General features: G+C 36.9%; 1 non-coding gene across 1 annotated transcript; it reads right to left on the bottom strand.

Annotated features, from left to right (window-relative positions):
- Positions 1 to 5305: 5305 nt before the first annotated feature.
- Positions 5306 to 5412, bottom strand: LOC123631121. The gene has a single exon (XR_006732995.1). It is a non-coding gene; the product is annotated as a U6 spliceosomal RNA (small nuclear RNA).
- Positions 5413 to 6842: the final 1430 nt, after the last annotated feature.

Genomic DNA, 6842 nt, shown 5'->3' with positions numbered 1-6842 from the left:
AAATAGCTTAAGTGTTTAATACTGTGAGTGTGGGCTGTGGCAAGGGATAATAAACAAATCGTGACTTACTTGTTTGATGAAATTATAGAACTCTCAAAATAGTTAATATGAAGATTATATAAAAAACATGAGAAATGTTAATGATGTATATAGGTGCTTATACTAAGATTTCCTTTAATCTAACAATAATCATGCAAACCTTATTTAGTTTGTATAGGTAACTATAGAATAAATTCTAGGATGCTAAAGACAGAAGATTGAATCAAAATTTTTAATTTTTTAATAATATATTTGATAGTTGTATAGCATTTTCCTGGATAAAATACAGATAAAATTGCATTCCTTGGTGAACATTTGTCAGTTTTTAGCCATCCAATACCAAATATCTTTCATATCATTACTCAGTCCTCCCCTAGGAGGAACCCCTTATATACGTAGACTTTGGAAGTAGTGGTTGTTCTCAAATAAGAAGATAAAAGGACAAGTCTATCCCAATTTTTCTGCATCTTGGTGCTGTCAGGTGGCAGACATTTGAATAAGGGTCAGGAAATCTCAGGCTTTCTCCCAGAACTTTGAATTCTGAATAAATCAATATAACAACAAGAGGCTGGTTGGACATAATGTTCATCATGAAAGTAGTGCCAGACTTTTTTATTAGCATGAACTTTCTTATTGGAATAATAAACACTCCAGAGCTCTTCATATTTTGCCTGCTTTCTCCAGCCTTTCCCTTTTTTCTCTAAGAAATCTTGAATTTTTTCAATTACTCATAGCCTAGTCTCCTTTGTGATCTGGAAGCACACATGGGATTTCATGTATTAAAGTTGTTCTCAAGCACATATGTTTGAGAGAGTGGACACAGAAATCGATCAAGAAGAAACTTCAAACATGAGGAGCATGTTGTGGTGGGACAAGAGAAGCAGAAAAGCAATCAAAATTGAGGAAACCAGATAGAGAAGACTAAGTTTATAGGTCCAGTTTATAAACACTATGAAAGAAATCAGAGTTCAAGTGAATTATTAATACTTTAGGTAGCTAAGGTGGGTTTCATTGAGCTTAAACAGAAGCTGGTTCGAATTTGAGGAATGAGGCCCTCAAATCTTAAGATTTTTCTGTGTTGTAATGGAGGAGGTCTCTGTTTCATTTGTCCTGTGGTTTTTTTTTAATTTTAATTAATATGTGTTTTGTGGGGAGAGAATAGAGGTGTTTGCTGATGATGACATTGTTGTCCTTCTTGTTTAGAAAGCATAAAAGGCTTTATGCTTAGATGCCCTGGTAAGGTGATTGGAAAGAACAGAATGAGTTTTTTGTTTTCCTTCTAACTCAAGAGTCTTTGACCTCTTATTAACAACATTAACCAAAAATCATAAAAGTAAAGGATTTATTTCAGATTTATTTCAACAGGGAAAATGAAACGTACAGACTTAGGACAGCTGCTTTCTAGAGCCTAGCTGTGAACATTTAAGACAGAGTTGAGCAATGGGCCATTCCCTTCCATCCAACCATAGTTCATCATAGAACTTTGCCAGCCTGAAACCTCTGGGTAACTATCCCCAGAGAAAGGCTTTGCTCAGTGGAATCATGGGAAGATCATTCCATCTGGCTGAACAGCTTACTCATGGAGGAACTTGCATGGTGGTGGTAGTCAATTATTTCCAGAAAGTTCTTTGTTGGCTTTAGCTTCTAAGGAGAAAACATAAGAATTTTTCCTAAACATAAATGAGGAAAACTCTAAGAAAAGCAATTAAAGCCTGAAACAGTTGGGGGGGGGGTGTACTCCAAACTGATGAAATTAAAGTTTTAATATTAATGTAACTGTTGTTTCCACAAAACAAAGTGTGGGATTATCAGTTGCATTTCAGCTACATATGATATTACTTTTATGATGGTAGCCTATGCTTTGCTAATCTTTCCACCAGCTTGAAAATACAACAAAAACAAAGCCTCGAAACCACATCTGGCTTCCTTATTACACCCTGCCACCTGCTGCCCCCAGACCCATGGAAAGCTAAGCCTTGGTCAAATATGCCTATGCCACGGATTTCCCAAGGGCTGTATGTGCCCCCAAAAGTAGACCTCCTGGCTGCCACATTTTCTCACTCCAGGTTGAGTGGATTCCTAGGTTGATTCCTAACATGATCACAGTCTTTGGTGCTACCACGTGGTTTCAGAGTCTATCTTTGACCCATTTGCTAACGCCCAAGTTGCTGGGGTCTCAGTGTGCTTCTTTCTTGTTGGCTGCCAGCTTCCAGGTCATGGCATTAGTATGAGCTCATAGCTGTTGCTTCTCAGGCCCCTGGGTCCCTTTCTTTTCTGTAACCCAGTGAGCTTTGACAGTCACCCCTTAAATCAGGAAATATATTTGCTACCACCGCATGCATAGACTTCTACCTGTGATCTCAATCACTTAGGGAGATTAAGCATTTAATGCTCTTAAATTGTCTTATCCATGGGATCCTCTGAAGTCCTTGCCTGTGACTACCTGGTCTTCCTATCAACACAGCCCTAATCCCTACTTCCCCATTTTCTGTTTTTCTGAAAATTCCCTTTTGGGTTTGTAAGTGGAACTGGAAGTTCAAAGCATTCAGTTCAAAAGTATAGTCTTCCTTGGTCAAGTTCAAAATATATTTTAGGTCAGGATAATATAATTCCTACACTACCATGGAAGACTTTTAAAGATAATTACTCTAGAAGCATAGAGTCAGGAAGACTGATTCCTTTTGTAACCCATTTGACAGTGAACATGAGGTGGTTAATGAGGAGGTTAACCTGAAGGTCTTCAATGGAGCTAGAATCTCTGTGGGTATTTCTCTCTCTGCCTTGTCCCAATCAGGACTTTGCTCTTCTTCATTAGAGGGTATAGATCATGCTTTCCAATCAATGCAGTGACAGAGAAAAAAACAAGAGTGCTATACACACAGCTGAACTCTCAGATTTACAAGACATAGAACTGGAGCTCTCTCATATGAATAATGAAAGCAGGAAGCTATCATTTTCTCAAGGCTGTTGGAGAAAACAAACTTCCTTAACAACAGTAGAAAAGTCCTGAAAAGGAGGCGTCAACATGGTGTAAACACAGCCTGAGAACACATACATGGCAAATGTTATTTTGTGGGACCCTGCATGAAAAACTATCATCCCAACATGGATCAGCCTCAGGAAAGAGACTCAAGGGCACTTACAAAAGCATTTGTGTGACCAGGCAAAAGGGAAACTTAGATGTAAGGTTTTCCACCAATTCAATAATGAGAACAAATGGGATTTTATATTGGAACCTGTCCTTTTATCCTTATTTTATATTCTTTATTTTGTGTGGTCTTAGAAATAAAAATAAAATAAAATAAAAGTGTCTTTACATATAGTATAATAGAATAGAAGTAGCTGAAGGATTATCTCCTTGCAGCTCCAGCCCCAAGGCTTAGAGGGAGACTGAGGAGACAGAGAATTTAAGGGATATTGGGCTGGAATGGAAACTGTAACTCCTTTATTATTTCAGGAGGCAACAAGGCGAAAAAGAAAAGAAATCAAAATAATAGGGCTTGCTGACTTTTTTGTTATTTAGGCTTTTGAATGTACTGCTCTTCATAAAAGTTGTTTTTAGCCCTTAGGAGATGTGTGTATATGTGTGTGTGTGTGTGTGTGTTTTAATAGTTTCACTCACTAGGGGAAAACTGGCTCTCTTCTCTTCCTGTTTTCCCCTTTAACATTTTATTGGACTTGTGCCATAAACTAAAATTCACTGTGACCACCAGGTCTGAAACCCAGAGGAGTAGTACAAACTAGACGGTTCCAACTTCAATGTAGATGGAGAGGAGGAGGAATCTTGGGCAAAGGTCTCAAGCTCAGGTGCCTACAGAGACCAGGCAATTAATAGGGGAAAGCAGTTGCTCTGTCTGCAGGACCCAGCTCCTACTCCATTCTGGTGGATGATTGTCAGAGATTCTAGGCTTTCTAGAATAGTCAGGTATTTAGATTTTTAGTTAAAATCCCTCTGATTGTAAAATGTTGGTTTCTTCTTTTTAAAAAGATAGTCTCAGCCAAATAAAACACGGACTATAGCAGGTCCTGAAATTTGCAGTTTTGATCATGTGTCTGAGATAAGAGCTATTTCCCAGCAGAAAACAATTTTGGGAGGAGAGTGCCAGGGATTGACACAGAGCCTTGAAATAAATGGCATTTTGGTGAGGAGAGTTTGAACCGGGCAGCCAGGTAAGCCAGAGTCAAAACCAGTGGCAGAGAAAGGGGACACTAGAGGACAGGACACACTTGACCTTAAATGCACTTTAGCATTCTCCTTTACAATTGACCCAGCTCTTTAGTAGGGAAATACAGAAACATTCATCTATTTCCATGACCTGGTGGAAGGTAAAGTCTCACTCTAGCCTGTCTCCTTACTGGATCCTTTTTCAGGAAGACATGATTCTAGAGAATAAAGTTTGAATAAATCAGAGTAACCGATGAGCCACAGGGAACAGTGGCCCAGAAATGGGGAAAGAACCACCCAAGCTGAGGGGTACTGAGAAGAGGACAATTCACTCGGTACAGTGAAAACACATATTGTTCTTAACCCATGCATTGCAAGATGCTATCTTTGAAGGGAGTGGGTGAATAGACATTAGGATTGCATGTGGAATTCTATTTGAATATAGTTTCTGGATTCTTGAGGACATGTGACAAAGTTCCCAATCAAAGAGCCCTATCAAGAATTCTTATGTATAGATAGATAGCTTGATTTTAGTTATAGACATAGACATAGATAGTACCTGACCCATCTGTTATTGCCAAGAGAAAGCAAATTATCCTCTTTCACAGAAAGTTGTGCTAACTAGATATATTTCTGTATTATGGGCCACAAATTACCCTTTCATAAGAAGTGTGGAGGAAGCTGACAGCCATTGTTATCCAAAGAGATGAATACATATATAATTAAAATGTGTGTATGTGTGTGTGTGTGTGTGTGTGTGTGTGTGTGTGTGTGTGTAATTTACCGTGCAATGGAAAGGTAACTTGGAGGTACTTAACAGTTGCATATTCTTGTAAGAGTGGATATTTCTGATTTATGACTACTTTCTAGAGCTTAGTATAGGTATAAGGTCCAGTACACCTTTATTGATTTGCTTTATGCTGCCCCTAGATCTACTGACTCTAAAAAACCTATCACCTAGTCAAGACCCAACATCTAACAGGGTGATTTATAGACATTTTTAGTTCCTAGTAGAACCATGCTTAAAAACTAAGCAAAACTATTTACAGTAAATTGTTAATTCATTATATTTTCAAATAAACTGTAAAGTTTTTTTTTTTTTTTTTTATGGAACACTTCATGAATTTGCGTGTCATCCTTGCGCAGAGGCCATGCTAATCTCCTCTGTATCGTTCCAATTTTAGTATATGTGCTGCCTAAGTGAGCACTAAAGTTGTTTTTGATGATCAAAGAAATAAATGTTCATTTTAACCATTTTCAAAAATAGAGAAAAGAAAATCTAGTAATAACCATAAGCCCTGCACCAAGTGGTAATCTTATTCAACTGTTGAACTTTAAATTTTTTTTTTCAGGTTGGAACAATCATTTTTAAAAATCTGCAATAAATTTATTTATCAAAAACTTTTACCCATATTGAATATATTTCAGGAGAAATCTATAGATTATATATACTTCAGTCTTTTTTTACACATATTGCCAAATTTCCTTCCAAAAGTTTGTACCAATTTCACTACAACCAGAATTATATGAAGGGTTCACTAAATCAGAAATTTAAATATTTTTTAAATAGATATAATTATTAAAATATACATAGTAAGATAGTTTTGTTAAGATCATTTGGTAGTTTTAAAAGCAGAAAAAATAAGTGTGCTTTTATAATTGCATTCTTTCCATTGCTAAAGTTTGTTTATAGTGCTATCTTGCAAGATCTTTTTTTTTGGTAACACAAAGATAAGCATAAATCTGTTTCAAAGTAGTAAAATATGCACCACTGACTTCAACTTGTCTTATGTGATTTACATATAACACTTTTAGGCTAAAGCCAAATGCAGAATTTTATGAATAATGAACTTACAAGAGTTCAAGGAAATTCAAATGAATATTTGTTTTTAAAGCCATTTGTGCATTACACTGTTATCAAACCTATTGTGCTCACCTGAGGCTCACTTATAGACAAAAGATGTCAGAACTCTCTAACTTAATCAGTGAAAAGAAAATGATTACTATTGTTATGCCAGAGGCTTAACTAAAATTAAAAAGAAAGTTACATTTTCTTTCATTCTCATTGAAAACTAGACTTCAACAATAATTAGTTTACTTTAAATCATGGTCTTTCATTAAGTCTAAAGAAAATGGCAGCTCTCTGTTCTTTGAAATATTAAAGCAAATATCATCTATTCCAAGAGCAAAATGTTCCTGGGACTCTCTTATTCTTCAGCATGCTAAATTATGATCCAAGAGCTACGATTAGAATTAAACAGCAAAATAGCACAATAAGAATCTAATCTTGCTTCCCAACCAGTCTCTGGCACAGAAACCGTAGTTGCCTCAATTCCTTTCAGTGCAACAAGGATTTATGATGTTTTTTTCCTGGGTGCCAAGTAGTTCCGAGATTCCAACACTATAGGAATTCAAATAAGACCCCTGCCCTAATAATACCCATCATCTAGTGAGGGAGCCTACTCTAAAAGCCAACTGGCAATGCAGTGGAATGTAGAGAAAGCTATTTAGTGGAGTGAACAGGTGGGAGTTCAGAGTCAGAACAACTTGCTCAGCATGAGGAATACAGGAGCTGGGTCTCAAGGAGGAACACAGTCCTGGGAACTGAATGGTTCAGAGTCCCAGCCTTCCAGAGACA

The sequence above is a fragment of the Lemur catta genome, chromosome 1 (assembly GCF_020740605.2).
Source record: "Lemur catta isolate mLemCat1 chromosome 1, mLemCat1.pri, whole genome shotgun sequence".
Classification (NCBI taxonomy): domain Eukaryota; kingdom Metazoa; phylum Chordata; class Mammalia; order Primates; family Lemuridae; genus Lemur; species Lemur catta.
Note: the sequence above shows the minus strand (reverse complement) of the source record. Positions and strands in the feature narration are given on the sequence as shown.